This window comes from Oryctolagus cuniculus, chromosome 5 (genome assembly GCF_964237555.1).
Source record: "Oryctolagus cuniculus chromosome 5, mOryCun1.1, whole genome shotgun sequence".
Classification (NCBI taxonomy): Eukaryota; Metazoa; Chordata; class Mammalia; order Lagomorpha; family Leporidae; genus Oryctolagus; species Oryctolagus cuniculus.
Window position 1 is genome coordinate 19,974,846 of NC_091436.1, and position 15,064 is coordinate 19,989,909.

The window sequence follows — 15,064 nt, forward strand, 5'->3', positions numbered from 1 at the left end:
TGTGTACTAAATAATAATATTAAAGCCAATTAAGGATCTGTGTTTAATCCTAAGCCTAAACTCCACATTGTATATTTCTTGTTGAAACAAGAATCTTTACATTTAACACACCTTCAGGTCTTTCTAGAATCTGTATCGTTGGATTTCAGTAACATTGACAACCAGACTTTCAGATAATGAATGTGTAGACATAAAGACAACCCTTCAGCTACAAATCACAGCAGCATTAGCATTCCGGAACCAAAGAAAGAAAACACTAGCACAAGTAGAGAAGCAACACTTGGTGCCTCAGAAGGGAACAGCTTTTCAGGAAGCTCTTTTTGGCTTCCGATATTGGTTGTGGACAGAGCCTATGAGGAATCTTTCCACGCTCCCTGGCGAGGGGTCCATTCGGCATTGCTCTTGATTCCCGGCATAACTTAAGGGAAGCTGTCACAATGTCCCAACCCCTTGATGTCCTGCAAATGAAGGAGGGGGAGGTCCTCAAATTCCTTGCAGCAGGAACCCACCCAGGGGCAGCGACCTTGACTTCCAAATGGAACAGTGCATCTACGCAAGTAAACGTGATGGGAGAAACTTCTGTTGGCGGCTCGTGCCATGGTAGCCCTTGAAAACCTTGCTGAAGTCAGTGTGACATCCTCCAGAAACACAGGCCAGAGGGCTGTGCTGAAGTTTGCTGCTGCCACTGGAGCTACTCCCATTGCTGGCTGCTTCACACCTGGAACCTTCACTAACCAGATCCAGGCAGCCTTCCGGGAACCACGGCTTCTGGTGGTTACTGACCCCAGGGCTGACCGCAAGCCTCCCACAGAGCATCTCATCTGAACCTGCCTACCATTACTCTGTGTAACACAGACTCTCCTCTGGGCTACGTGGACATTGCCATCCCACGCAACAACAAGGAAGCCCACTCAGTGGGTCTGATGTGGTGGATGCTGGCCCAGGAGGTTCTGTGCAAGCGTGGTACCATCTCCCGTGAAAAGCCCTGGGAGGCCATGTCTGATCTCTACTTCTACAGAGATCTGAAGAGACTGAAAAAGGAGAGCAGGCCATGGCTGAAAAAGCTGTGACCAAGGAGGAGTTCCGGGGTGAACAGATGCCCGAGTTCACTGCTGCCCAGCCTGAGGTTGCAGACTGATCTGAAGGTGTGCAGGTGCCCGCTGTGCCCATTCTGCAGTTCCCCACTGAAGACTGAAGCACTGAGCCCGCCACTGTAGACTGGTCTGCAGCGCCCACTGCTCAGGCCACCGAGCGGGTAGGAGCAACCACTGAATGCTCTTTTTTTTTTTTTTTTTTTTTGGACAGGCAGAGTGGACAGTGAGAGAGAGAGACAGAGAGAAAGGTCTTCCTTTGCTGTTGGTTCACCCTCCAATGGCCACTGTGGCTGGCGCGCTGCGGCCAGCGCACGGCGCTGATCCGATCGCAGGAGCCAGGTACTTATCCTGGTCTCCCATGGGGTGCAGGGCCCAAGTACTTGAGCCATCCTCCACTGCACTCCCTGGCCACAGCAGAGAGCTGGCCTGGAAGAGGGGCAACCGGGACAGAATCCGGCGCCCCGACCGGGGCTAGAACCCGGTGTGCCGGTGCCGCAAGGTGGAGGATTAGCCTAATGAGCCGCGGCACTGGCCACACTGAATGTTCTTAAGCTGCTTGTCATGAAGCAAACATGGAAATAAGGTTGATGGAAAATAAACATCAGTTTCTACAGAGAAAAAAAATCATATGAAGCTACCTGAGCCTATGTGGGGTCTAATCTCTGTTTTGTCACCATACAGCTCTGAGGAGTCTTCAGAAAGTTAGGTCAGGGGCCGGCGCCGTGGCTCACTTGGTTAATTCTCTGCCTGCGGCGCCAGCATCCCATATGGGTGCTGGTTCTAGTCCTAGCTGCTCCTCTTCCAGTCCAGCTCTCTGCTGTGGCCTGGGAAGGCAGTGGAGGATGGTCCAAGTGCTTGGTCCCCTGCACCAGCATGGGAGACCAGGAGGAAGCACCTGGCTCCTGGCTTTGGATCAGTGCAGCGCACCAGTCTTAGCGGCCATTTAGGGGGTGAACGAACAGAAGGAAGACCTGTCTCTGTCTCTCTCTCTCACTGACTAACTCTGCCTATGAAATAATAAATAAATTAAAAAAATAAAAAGAAAGGTCAAATAAGCAATGCCCTGCTGTCTCAGCAGAGGGGTTCAGGATGGGGTGCAGGGCTCAAGTCCCACTAGGAGGACCACCTTCCTTGTGGGAAGCAGCGAGGCCCCATGCCTGAGCATCAGCACTTTGATTCGTGTACTGTCACTCGAGAACCACTGTCAAGAATTCTCAGTCATCAAGGTCACCAGCTGGCAGGTGACCGGCACTCTCAGACCATCTGAGGAATTCCAATTCAGCTGATATCCAAGAGTCAGCTTTCTATTGGAATCGGCATTCAGTGTCCCGGAGTTAGGAAGCCAAGCTCTGTGTAACCCTCCAAAGCCCGTGGAGGAGGTGGGGTATTGTTGAGATCTGCACACATGATGCCCTTACCATCTTCAGGGAGCCTGCTTCTCTGGCAAGAACATCTACTCTGCCTGGAAGAACGCATAGACTAGAAGGTACTTTTTAAAACTTTTAAAAATTATTTCAGAGGCAGAGAGAGAGAGAGAAAGAAGGAGGCATGTTCCTATCTACCTATCCAGTGAGAGAGAGAGAGAGAGAGAGAGAAAGAGAGAGAGAGAGAGAGAATGAATTTTAGCATGTTTCTATCTACTTCTCTACTCCTCAAATGCCCACATCAGCCACAGCAGGAACAGGCCAAAGCTGGTTACTCAGTCAAGGTCTCCCATGCTGGTGGCAGGGTCCCAAGTTCTTGAGCCTTCACCCACTTCCTCCCAGGGTACACATTAGTAGGAAGCTGGACAGAGCAGGGACTCAAGCCCAGGCATTGTGGTATGAGGTGTGGGTGTCCCAATGACATCTTAACCACCCCAGAGCTATGTCTCAATATTCTGCAACAAGGAAAGATGTAGCTTGAGTATCTTTTTCAATCTATGGAGCATCAAATAAGTTTAAGCCAAGATGCACATTTCAAGGGCCACACACAGGGTGATCTGAAGCACAGTCACCAGGGAAACCTCCAATGAGAAAGAAGTGCTGACTCACAGCATCAGTCTGGTTGCAGAATCAAGCTTAGAGTTTGTTTAGCCAGCAGAAGCAGTCTGAATGAACCGCTTTGCAGACTTCCATTTGGTTACAGGTTTTGCATTTTCTTACAGGATGGATAGGAGCACTGAATCAAGTTTAAACAAAACAGACTTATGTGTGGTTTCAATCACGTTCAAAATCACAAGGCTATCTGGTAACCGTTCAGTCTTAGTCTTACCTGTTTATTAAGGAAGTATCTTATGTCCCCATGCTCCGATATGATCTACAGGCAGGGAGAGGCAAGCACTGAGGTTGTCAGTCATTTGTCCTGTTGTGACTCTAACAGTAAAGCGTGCCCCTTCTTAAGATACCACAGATGTTTCCAGGGTCACAGAGTTTGATGAGAAGTCACCTTACCTGGGGAACGGATTATGGAGCATCTTCATAGCTCAGACAGTATCCCTAGCCCAGTTGACATAGGCCTCTGCAGCCCCCATTCCACTGTTTTTTATTTTTTCAAGATTTATTCATTTATTTTAAAGGCAGAGTGATAGAGAAATGGAATGAGTGAGAGAGGGAGGATGGTAGAGAAAGAGAGAGATATTCTTTCCTCTGGCTCATTCCCCCAGATGACCACAACAGCCAGGGCTAGGTCAAATCTATGGAAGCCAGGAGCTAGGAACCCCAGTCAGGTCTCCCACATGGATGGCAGGGGCCCAAACACTTGGGCCATCTTCTGTTGCCTTCTCAAGCACATTAGCAGGGAGCAGGATAGGATGTAGAGCAGTGGGACTTGAATAGGATGCTGGGCTGTAGGTGGCAGCTTGGTTCACTGTGCCACCATCCCCTTCCACCCTGTGGACCACAGTCCTTGTGGGACCACAGTCCACAGAAAAATATTAGACTGTCAATGCTATCTATAAAATTTATATCTCTAGATAAAAATGGATGATAAAGTCCTATGAAAAGAAGTAACATCATCCCTCAAATGTCTTCAGAGAAACAAGGGCAGAGGTTTAGTCACCACAATACAAGGAGGCAGGGAACTCTTATTCAAGGTTTTAGCAGACCCTCAGGAGAGAGCGCTCAGGCACACAGCAGGTCAGTGTGATTGTGAACCTGGGGGCCTGTGGGGCTACCAATTATTGCTGTTATTTCTGGCTGTTCCTCTCCTTCCTTCTTTCCATGTCTCTCTTCTCTCTTTCTCCTTCTTTCTTCCCTTCTACACTCCCTTCCGCCCCTCCTTCTTTCCTTGACAGGAGAGTATCCTCATCCTCAGAAGACATGGCATGTTAGAAAAAAAAAAAAAACTACATTAGCAAACTCAAGAAGGGCAAAGAGCCAACAATGCTTATCTCAAAAAACAAGTTCTTTAGGGCCATACCATTATTGTGGACTAGCCTACTCCAATGCCCACAATGAGAAACTTGAAGAGCTTGTAAGGGAACAGAGCCAGGAGCATCAAGTTCAAGCCCATCGTGTGAAGAAAACTGAGGACCAGAGAGATGAAATTGACTTGCGATGGCCACAGTTAGACAAATGAAGAGATTTCCTGATGAACTTAGGAGACTGTTAAATATCTCCCAAAACACTCCTCAACAACAGAAACCAAGCTTACGGAAGACTCCACCTGTAAAGTGCTCATCATCCTCCCACTACACTTTAGCACCTACAAAGAAAAGAAGCAAGAAGCAAAATGTAGATGCAGTGTTGCTGGAGGCCTTCTAGCAACAAGCCAAAGCAACCAGCTTTGTATTTGCATCCACCACCACCACCACCACCAAGAGAAAGCTTAACGCTCTTCATTCTACCAAAGGACAGTATGAGCCGTGGAGCAGTTTTCCCTCTCACCCAAGCGCAGGTTGGAAATACAGCATCCGTGGCTTGGATGAAGACTGCAGAAGGATTTCAAGCCCTAAAACAACACAGCTGCTAAGGAGAGCTGTGAAATTTCCTCTTCTGGCAGCCTCAAAGATGCTATCATTCGGGGTTTGTTTACAAGGAATGTGACTGTGACCCTGTGCTACCCATCAAAGCTTCTAAGAGACCACGGTTATCTAGGTTAGGTCTGACGTTAATGCTTGTGATTATGGTGTATTAAACTGCACACTTTGGAAAGAATCATGCCTTCCCCATGTGTTGAATATGAGGACCCCGGTTTGTATTTGCAAAGCAAACGTGTGATTGTTTTGCTCTATGTTCAGTGTCTCTTGGTGTTAGAAAAGTTCTGTTTTTGTTTTACCTTTTAGAGGAGAAGGCAAAGCAGTTCAGGCAGCATGGTGAGAGGACATCACCGTAAGTCCCAGGTGGGAGCTCTGGCCTTGGTGCACGCATACTTTCCATAGTGAATCTGCCCTCTTAATGAAACAGAACTTTAATCATATCCCTTTATGATAGCAACAAATATTGTAGTAGAACAAGATTTCCCGATTATAGGCCAGCGCCGTGGCTCACTAGGCTAATCCTCTGCTTGCGGCACCGGCACACTGGGTTATAGTCCCAATTGGGGCGCCGGATTCTGTCCCGGTTGCCCCTCTTCCAAGCCAGCTCTCTGCTGTGGCCAGGGAGTGCAGTGGAGGATGGCCCAGGTGCTTGGGCCCTGCACCCCGTGGGAGACCAGGAGAAGCACCTGGCTCCTGGCTCCTGCCATCGGATCAGCGCGGTGCGCCAGCTGCAGCGCGCCGGCTGCAGCGGCCATTGGAGGGTGAACCAACAGCAAAGGAAGACCTTTCTGTCTGTTTCTCTCTCTCACTGTCCACTCTGCCTGTCCAAAAAAAAAAAAAAAAAAATTCCCAATTATAGTTTCACCCAAATTATTCTACTTCCTTAATGTTTACCTTTAAAAAAGAGTGCACTTTTGAGTTGACCTCATATAAGTAGAGGGTAGAAGAGTGGTTACCAGAGGCTGGGAAGGGGATGGGGAGAGGATGGCTGATGGGTACAGGGGTGCGGCTGGCTGGGAGAAATGACTTCTAATGTTCTGCTGCTATAGCACAGTAGGTTAAGTATGATTGACAGTTAAGTGTATATCCCAAAATAGCTAGTAGGGAGGATTTGGAATGCTCCTGACAAAAAGAAATGATAAATGTTCGAGATGATGGAAATGGCAATTATCGTGATCTGATCATTATACATGACATCTATGGATTGAAATGTCATACTGTTCCCCATATATTTGTACAAGTATTATGTACCAATTAAAATAAATCAAGTAAAAAGAAAAAGTCTATATTTTTACTACTGTTTTTGTGTTTTGTAACAACCCAAATCAGCATCTTTTGGAGTACCCGTTGGAAAGGTAGACTCCTAGGCTCCACTCGTAGTGTACTGAATGAGAATCATGGGAGACAGTGCCCCAAAATCTGCAATTAAACCTGTCCCCCAGATGATGCCTATGCATTGTTCTAATTATTTCTTAAAGGTTATTATTTTTTTTATTTGAGAGATAGAGACAGAAAGAGATAGACCTTCCATCCACGGATTCACTCTGCCCAATGCCAGCAACAGCCAGGACTCAGTTGGCCAAAACCAGGAGCTGGGAAGCCATTCCATGCCTTCCAGGTGGGTACTGGGGACTCAACCGCCTGAGCCCTCCTCTGCTGCCCACCAGGGTGCACGTTAGCAGGAGGCTGTAATGGAGAGGGAGCTAGGACTTGAGTAAGTCCCCTGGTATGGGACCTGGGCATCTTAACCACTAGGCCAAACACCTGCTCCCTAACTCTTTTTTTTTCTGACAGGCAGAGTTAGACAGTGAGAGAGAAAGACAGAGAGAAAGGTCTTCCTTCCATTGGTTCACCCACAAGTGGCTGCTACGGCCGGCGCACTGCACCAATCCAAAGCCAGGAGCCAGGTGCTTCCTCCTCGTCTCCCATGTGGCTGCAGGGCCCAAGCACATGGGCCATCCTCCACTGCCTTCCTGGCCCACAGCAGAGAGCTGGCCTGGAAGAGGAGCAACCGGGACAGAATCCAGCGCCCCAGCTGGGACTAGAACCCGGGGTGCTGGTGCCGCAGGTGTAGGATTAGGCTTCAATCAATTCCATAAGCTTGTTCTGAAAATTTCAGCAATTCAATGGCTTCCAAAGAACAACAGAAAATGTATGGGCTTCCATTCTACAAATAAGACATATCATTATACCAGTAAGATAAGATGTCCTAACATATATGTAGAAGCAGATTCCTTAAAACCTTGTTCTCAGTGCATAAATTCTGTCTTTGCTTCATTTTTTCTCTTTATGTAGATATTTATGAATCTCAAACAATCTCACACTAAATTTAGTGTAATCATGGGCCTCCTGTCTCTGACTCTGTTTTGACAAGATTGCCCATGTCTAAATGCAATACCTTCTATATTGTTAGATTCAAATCCACAAGAAAATCAACACGAAATCTTTGTGGATGGTCCTCATTGCAACCGAATGGACAACACAAACACCCAGAAAACTCCATCTGAGGTCTGAGGGAAGTTAAACTTTGATAGGATCAGGAAGGATTCAAGTTGGCTATCCATCCAAATTCCCCAGCCTTTTCCCAGCAAAGCAGCTTTCATACAATTGCCACCCTTTTAATTTTCAAATGCTAGCTTCAAGTTGAAGCTCTCTTTAGCATGCTAGCCCTTTCTTTGCCCTGGAACTTACAATCTGAAGAGCCTGGATGACACGAGTTTACATACAGGAGTATTATGAGTGGGTTTGAATTCCCAGCTGATGAAGTTACATGTGGCACAACTGACGGATGTTAGCTTGTGAAGGAGTTACATAAGCTTAAGACATCCTTGCAATCAGGCTGAGGAAGAAACAGCCATTCCAATGTTTTTGCTAGCTATTTTGTTGCCCCTGCCCCAAACTCTATACGTAGAAAGGCCATTTTCTAGCATCAGCACATGAACACGAGGGGCTAGAGAGTGGGCTTTGGCCCTGGGACCACCAGACATCTAATGAACAAAAATCCTGTCTCCTATGAAGTGAAAAAAATTTAAAATCATGCTGTGCAGTCAGCCTCCAGTCTACCTGATTAGATCCATATCTCAGCATTATCTGCTAGAAATCATATCACTGGATTCTCATGTGAAAAAAATGCAAGCAGAATTAGTTTCAAAAAAGCTGTACCTCTTGCTAATGCACGGTACAGACAGAAGACTCACTATAAATTACCACCGCTGCGTAGACAAACAATGAATCAAGGAGATATCAGCAGGTAACCAGTCTATTCATTTGTAGGGACACTGCTATTTATTTCAAATTAATTACAAAACTACGATAGGCTACCAATCAGCCTGAGATAACCGGGCTTTTGTCAAACAATAATGTGACAGTAATTTACAGAAAGGGAAGCAACTCTCTGGTGTTAAATTTTTGTGAAGAAGAAAAGGGTGGGAAGCCAGGAGATTCTGCAAGATCTTCAAGTAGGCATAATACTGAGAGAATTATAGTACACCTTTCATAAATTCTAGACTAGCAGAAGAGCCATGTAAATATCTAGAGACATTATTTTTTATTAGAAATTAATCAGAGGATCAGTTCTGATGATATCATCTTTAAAGAACCAATGTCTATCACTGCAATTCCCCCGGGAACTGGCAGGAGGTAAAATGGCACAAGTCCTCTGGAAGCCATGAATAGAGTAGACCTGAACTTAGAGGTATGCATGCCCTGTGATCTCACAATTTAAGGTACGGGAATCCAGCCTACGCAAATCATTGAATGTACCAAGTAAAAAGGAGCAGTCACAATGGCTCTGTGTGTACAAGCAAGGAATTAAAAGTAAGTGCACTAAAAATGAAGCAGTGGTCAAGTATGATACAATCATTGCAGGGGTTACCCACGTTTGTATAGTAGACATTTGGGTTATACACATTTGAGAAGATGTTGTATATATATATGTGTGTGTGTATATATTATACACATTTGAGAAGATGTTAGATATATTGTCTAATGCTCAGGAGACACTATGTAACAACACAAAAGGAATCTAACCAAATACTGTATTGGTGTAATGCAAGGGTCTGTGTGTAGGTGAAACTAATTGTTGTGAATTTTTCAGGCTCCGGGTTTGCCTTAAGAATCCACCAGGAATCAGTGCTGGATGTGAGAGTTGCAAGGCAGAGGTTGTACGGGTGCAGAGGGGAGCTGCCTGTCCAAGAAGGATTATCTTCCCAAACTCTGCTCTCTCAGAGCATGAGGTCCCAGCCTCTGGATGAACAAGTCCCTCACTCCTTTCTGACTGGCAGCTCCTCAGCCACAGAAGGACATGAGGGCAATGGACAGAAGAAATGAGTGGGGGCCAGCGCTGTGGCGTAGTGGGTAAAGCCACCGCCTGCAGTGCTGGCATCCTATATGTGTACCAGTTTGAGACCTGGCTGCTCCACTTCTGATCCAGCTCTCTGCTATGGCCTGGGAAAGTGGTAGAAGATGGTCCAAGTCCTTGGGCCCCTGCACCCACGTGGGAGACCGGGAAGAAGCTCCTGGCTCTTGGCTTCGGATTGGTGCAGCTCCAGCCATTGTGGCCAATTGGGGAGTGAACCAGCGGATGGAAGACCTCTCTCTCTCTCTCTGCCTCTCCTTCTCTGTGTAACTCTTTCAAATAAATAAACCTCAAAAAAAGAAATGAGTGATGGTCCTGATATTGCTCCTATTATTTCTTAAAAGGTAACATGAAATGTTAGATTAGGTAATGACCTTGTATCATGTCATGATTTTTTTCTTTCCTAAATGAATAGTAAACAAAGCATAATAAATGAAGTTGACTAAAAATTTCCAGCAATATGATAGACCTTGATTAATCCTCCTACTGAAAACAATAAAAAATCCAAAATAAAATACTAGATAGGTTCTTGCTTTCACTTGGTTTTGGTCTTTAGGTCATAAACTAACAAGACAGATGAGGCCTTGAAGGTGACCTTGGCTTTTAGGCATTTACCACCAGAATGAATTTCAGCATCCTTTTTCACAGTGCAATGAAACAGAAGACACACTCCAAGTCCCTGCCAGCCTGCAAAAGGAGGCACAGAGATGGTCTACACGCACAGTAGAAGGGTGATTCAGAAATTAAAGTGCTCCCAGAAAACTGAAAGCAATAAATAAATAAATAAATAAATAATTAATAATAAAAATCGCAAAGCAGGGACGAGAGCATGGACATTCAGAAAGAACAGAGAATAAAGCCAGACTGCAAGTCAAGCGCAGAATATAGTTTAAGATGCAGAAAACCATGCCTCAGCAAGTTTGAAACCCGAGAAAAAAGAGCAAGGGACTTTGGAAACCCCAACTAGTGGAAAAAGAACCAACTACAACATTTAGAAACTACAAAAAGGCTTTAGAAGTAAAAACTCAGTGGATAAGAATTGTGATATACAGTGTAGAGAGAATTAATGAATTCAAAAGTAGACCTATACACATGCTCACTCAGACTTACCTCCAATGGTAGAGCTAGAAATGTGCCAGGGGATTCCAATTTGATCTTATCAAGGAGGCATGTACCAATGCCAGCGCACTTGGTAAAGTGATAAGCACATAACCGATCAAAAAGATAGGGTAAGTGTCGAAGAGATTTCACAAATAAGACCAGTGTAAGCAAATAATGAAGGATAGAATTAAAAGGGAGAGAATGATCCTGTGGGGGAAGCAGGACACACAGCAGACTTAATGGCAAACGCCCCAAACAGCACTCCGGCCTCAGAATCAACCCCTGGGACATTCGGATCTGGCTAAAAGGCCCATGACAGTCTCACAGGCATGGAAAGCAAAGACACGGTGGCAAAAACAATCTAAATGAAAGATCCTGGTGAACAAGACCCCAGCGGAAGGAACAGGCCATCAAGGAGGGAGGCGCCTTTCTCTAAAGGGAGGAAGGAACCTCCACTGTGATATGGCCTTGACTAAACAAGTTCAGAGTCAGTGAACTCAAGGGGCTTCCATAGACTAGACAGCTCATAGCAAGAGTCTCGGGTGATTGCTGACATCATAAATAAGAGTGCCAATTGTTAAATCAACAACAGGAGTCACTGGGTACATGCTCCCCACGTAGGATCTCTGTCCTTAATGTGTTTTACTATAAAATTTAAAAACAACACTCCTAGTCGAACAATACCCTATGTATTGTGCGGTTGTGTGAGTATAGCCTGTTGAAATCCTTGCTTAGTATATACTAAGTTGATCTTCAGTATATGAAGGTAATTGAAAATGAAACTCGATGAAGGGTGGGATGGGAGAGGGAGTGGGAGAGGGGAGGGCCGCGGGAGGGAGGGAGGTTGGGGGGGGCCACAACAATACAAAAGTTGCACTTTGTAAATTCACATTTATTAAATAAAAAAAAATAAAAAACAAAAAAATAAAGCAAGAGTTGAATTTGAAAAAGAAAAAAGTAACCTATAAAAAAGGATTATTTGATGATTTCATGTTTTTCACCAAAGTAAATGTATATTGTCATAAAAATGTAGACCTACAGAAATTATTGAGGACAAAATGCAGACAGAAAAAGAAATGGAAATATGAAAAAGCAAGTACAGAGACTAGAGTGAGAAAGTAAACTATGTATCTTATTGGAATTCCAGAAAGAGAAGATAATGGGACAGACTAAAATTTGAAGAATTCATAGCCAAAAATTTCCTCAGAATTTTATTACTTATATGCGTTCCATACTATATTCACTGCATAGTATAAATAAGCAAAGCTAAACCTAAACATTTGACAGCAAATTGCACAACACAAAGACAAATAGAATATCTTAACACAACAGAGGTGGGGACAGTGGACTAAATTACCTGCAAGGAAAAAAAATTGGATTTCAGAGATGTGGAGTTAGCAGGAGACCAGTGGCCTGAGGCTGTATCCTTGCTTTGAGTTCCCACTTTACCAACTGCAACCTAACTTAGTGCTCAAATGAACTGAAACTTAGAAGGTTAATTTTTGGAAAAAAAAAAAATAGCCAGGTCTCAATCGATCCCAGACAGCTGAGCTTACAAGCAGCCAACCGATCCAACGGTTGGCAAAGGCCTAGTATAACCCAGCAGCCATTCCCGTGTTATTTCCCTACTCACTTGATAACCACTTGGTGCCCACATCAGAGTAGAGCTCTCGGTACCTCTTCTGGTTCTGAGTGCTGACCAATTCCTGAACTGTCCTTTGTTCAAATACACAGAAAATGTGAATTGTCAAAATTTTTCTTTTAACAGAGTTCACTTCTCCAAAGCAATAATGAGAAAGTAACCACAGTTCCCATACAGAAAGATAAATGTGTCAACTGTCATTTGCATGCTTAGTGACAGTTTGACATTTTTGGATATGGTTAGCTCAAGTCACCCATACTTTCAAAAGTAAAAACTGCACAAGAGATACAAATTAAGAGAAGTGTCACTCTTTTCCACATTTCTTCCTCTTTGATTTCCACCTTCACCTGTAGGTAACAGGCTCTGCTGAAATCAAATACTATTGATTTATCACCCCTATGTTTCTGAAATTAAGAGCAGATATGTAAATATCTTCTCACTTCCTCTTGAAACAAGAGATAGCATACTATAAACATTTCTGAATATAGCTCCTATGAAATAATTTAACTTCTGAAAAACTCAAGGCTTAAGGAAGAAATTGTGAATAAAAATTTAAAAATATTTAGGACTAAATTATAATGATTACACCATCAAAATATAGATACATATCACTAAAGCAATACTTAATGAATGATGTAGGCCTCTATCCTAAGAAGTCAGGACAAACAGCTGGTGTTGTGGCATAGTGGGTTAAGCCACTGTCTCCCAAGTAGTTGCCCTACATTGGAGCTCCAGTTTGAGTCCCGGCCACTCCACTTCTGATCGAGCTCCCTGATAATGTGCCTGGAAAAACAACAGAAGATAGTCAAAGTGCTTAGGCCCCTGCCACGCATACAGGAGAGGCAAGTGGAATTCTAGGCTCTGGCCTTGGCCTGGCACAGCCTCAGCCCTTGCAGCCAGTTGGGGAGTGAGCCAGTGAACGGAAGCTGCCTCCAGTGAACGGAAGCTCGCTCGCTCTCTCTCTCGTGCTCTCTCTCTCTGTTGCTCTTTGTGTGTGTGTCTTTCTCTCTCTCTCTGTAACTCTGTCTTTTAAGTAAATAAATAAGTCTTAAAAAAAAAGCCAGAAAAAAAGCACTAAAATAAAAGAAAGTGGAACAGAGGGAAGAAGAAAATGAGGACAATGAGTGAAATAAAAATCAAACATGTAACAGAGAGACAGGCAAAGCTATTCCTGAATAAAAGAATAAAATTCTTTTAAAAGTTGTAGAAAGAGAAAACAATTACATCATCAGAAGGAAAGAATGAGACAAATCTGAATACCAGAAAAGATTAAAAATATAGAAAGAGGTAAGAGGTTATTTTATTAACATCATATGAATAAATTATTATTTAAAGCTGTACCCAAAATACCTCATGGATGGATAGGGAGACTGAATAGCACCACCTCTTTTGAGCACTGGAAATCCTTAAATAAAAAGGGTTCCTAAAAGAAAATTCCAAGTGATATTTATTACTCATAAGTTCTACCGAATTTTTTTTAAAGTTAGAAGTTTCCCAAGTTATACTAAAGGGTAGGAAAAGAGAGTATTTACCAAACTCATTTTTCTGGGGGGATGATAGAATGGTCATGATATCAAAAGCCTAGACAAGGGCAGCACAAAACAGGGAAACTACAGTCTGTTCTTTCTGATGACTATATGTACTGGAGACTGGTTTTTAAATTTTCATGTATTTTATTTATTTGAAAGGCAAGAGAGAAAGAGAGAGAGTGAGAGAGAGAGCCCACAAGAGCATTCCTATCCATTGTTTCACTCCCCAAGTGCTGGGAGCTGGGCCAGGCCAAAGCCAGGAGTCAGGAACTCAATCCTGGTCTCCCATGTGGGTGGTAGGTGAGCACTGAGCCATCACCTGCTGCCTCCAGGGTCTGCATTAGCAGGAAGTAGGAATCAAGAGCTGAGCCAGGATTCAAACCAGGCACAGCAATATAGAATGAGGGCACCCCAACCGTATGTTAACTACTACACTAATATCCACCCGATGTATTGTAGGTTGTTAATGTGTCTTAGCTTCAAGTCTCTTTTTGCTGCTCACAGTAACAGAAATTACAAAGAACTTCATAGAACTTGGCCACCTGGTCATGGAAAATATTTTTTTGCAGCTTCTCTTGAAGCAATTGGCAGCAATAGAATCAACTTGGAGTGAGTGAGATGAGAAGATGCGAGGAGGGCAATTTTCTTGGTTGTCTTTTTAAGAAGAATGTTCAGGAATCTCTCTCTCTTTCAATGGGCTGAGAAACATTCCTAACTTGGGAGCCAAATATTGGGAACAAAGGTTGGCTCTCAACCACTCACGGGTGCTCCAGGTACTGCCATAGAGAAAAGTTAATTTTTTTTTAAACTTTTATTTAATGAATATAAATTTCCAAAGTACGACTTATGGATTACAATGGCTTCCCCCCCATACCGTCCCTCCCACCCACAACCCTCCCCTTTCCCACTCCCTCTCCCTTTCCATTCACATCAAGATTCATTTTTGATTATCTTAATATACAGAAGATCAGCTTAGTATACATTAAGTATGGATTTCAACAGTTTGCTCCCACACAGAAACATAAAGTGAAAAATAATAGATGATTTTTTTTAAATGATGATGAAATCAGATCAGACCTATTGTCATGCTTAATCCCAGTGAGAGTCAAGTTGGGAATTGATAATTTTTTTTTTTCTTTTACAGAGGATCAGTTTAGTATGCATTAAGTAAGGATTTCAACAGTTTGCACCCACATAGAAACACAAAGTGAAATATATTGTTTGAGTACTCGTTATAGCATTAAATCTCAATGCACAGCACATTAAGGACAGAGATCCTACATGAGGAGTAAGTGCACAGTGACTCCTGTTGTTGACTTTACCAATTGACACTCCTGTCTATGGCATCAGTAATCTCCCTCTGCTCCCGTCATGAGTTTCCAA

General features: G+C 43.9%; 1 pseudogene; it reads left to right on the top strand.

Annotated features, from left to right (window-relative positions):
* Positions 1-437: 437 nt before the first annotated feature.
* LOC138849768 (small ribosomal subunit protein uS2-like) lies at positions 438-9,381 on the top strand (annotated as a pseudogene).
* Positions 9,382-15,064: the final 5,683 nt, after the last annotated feature.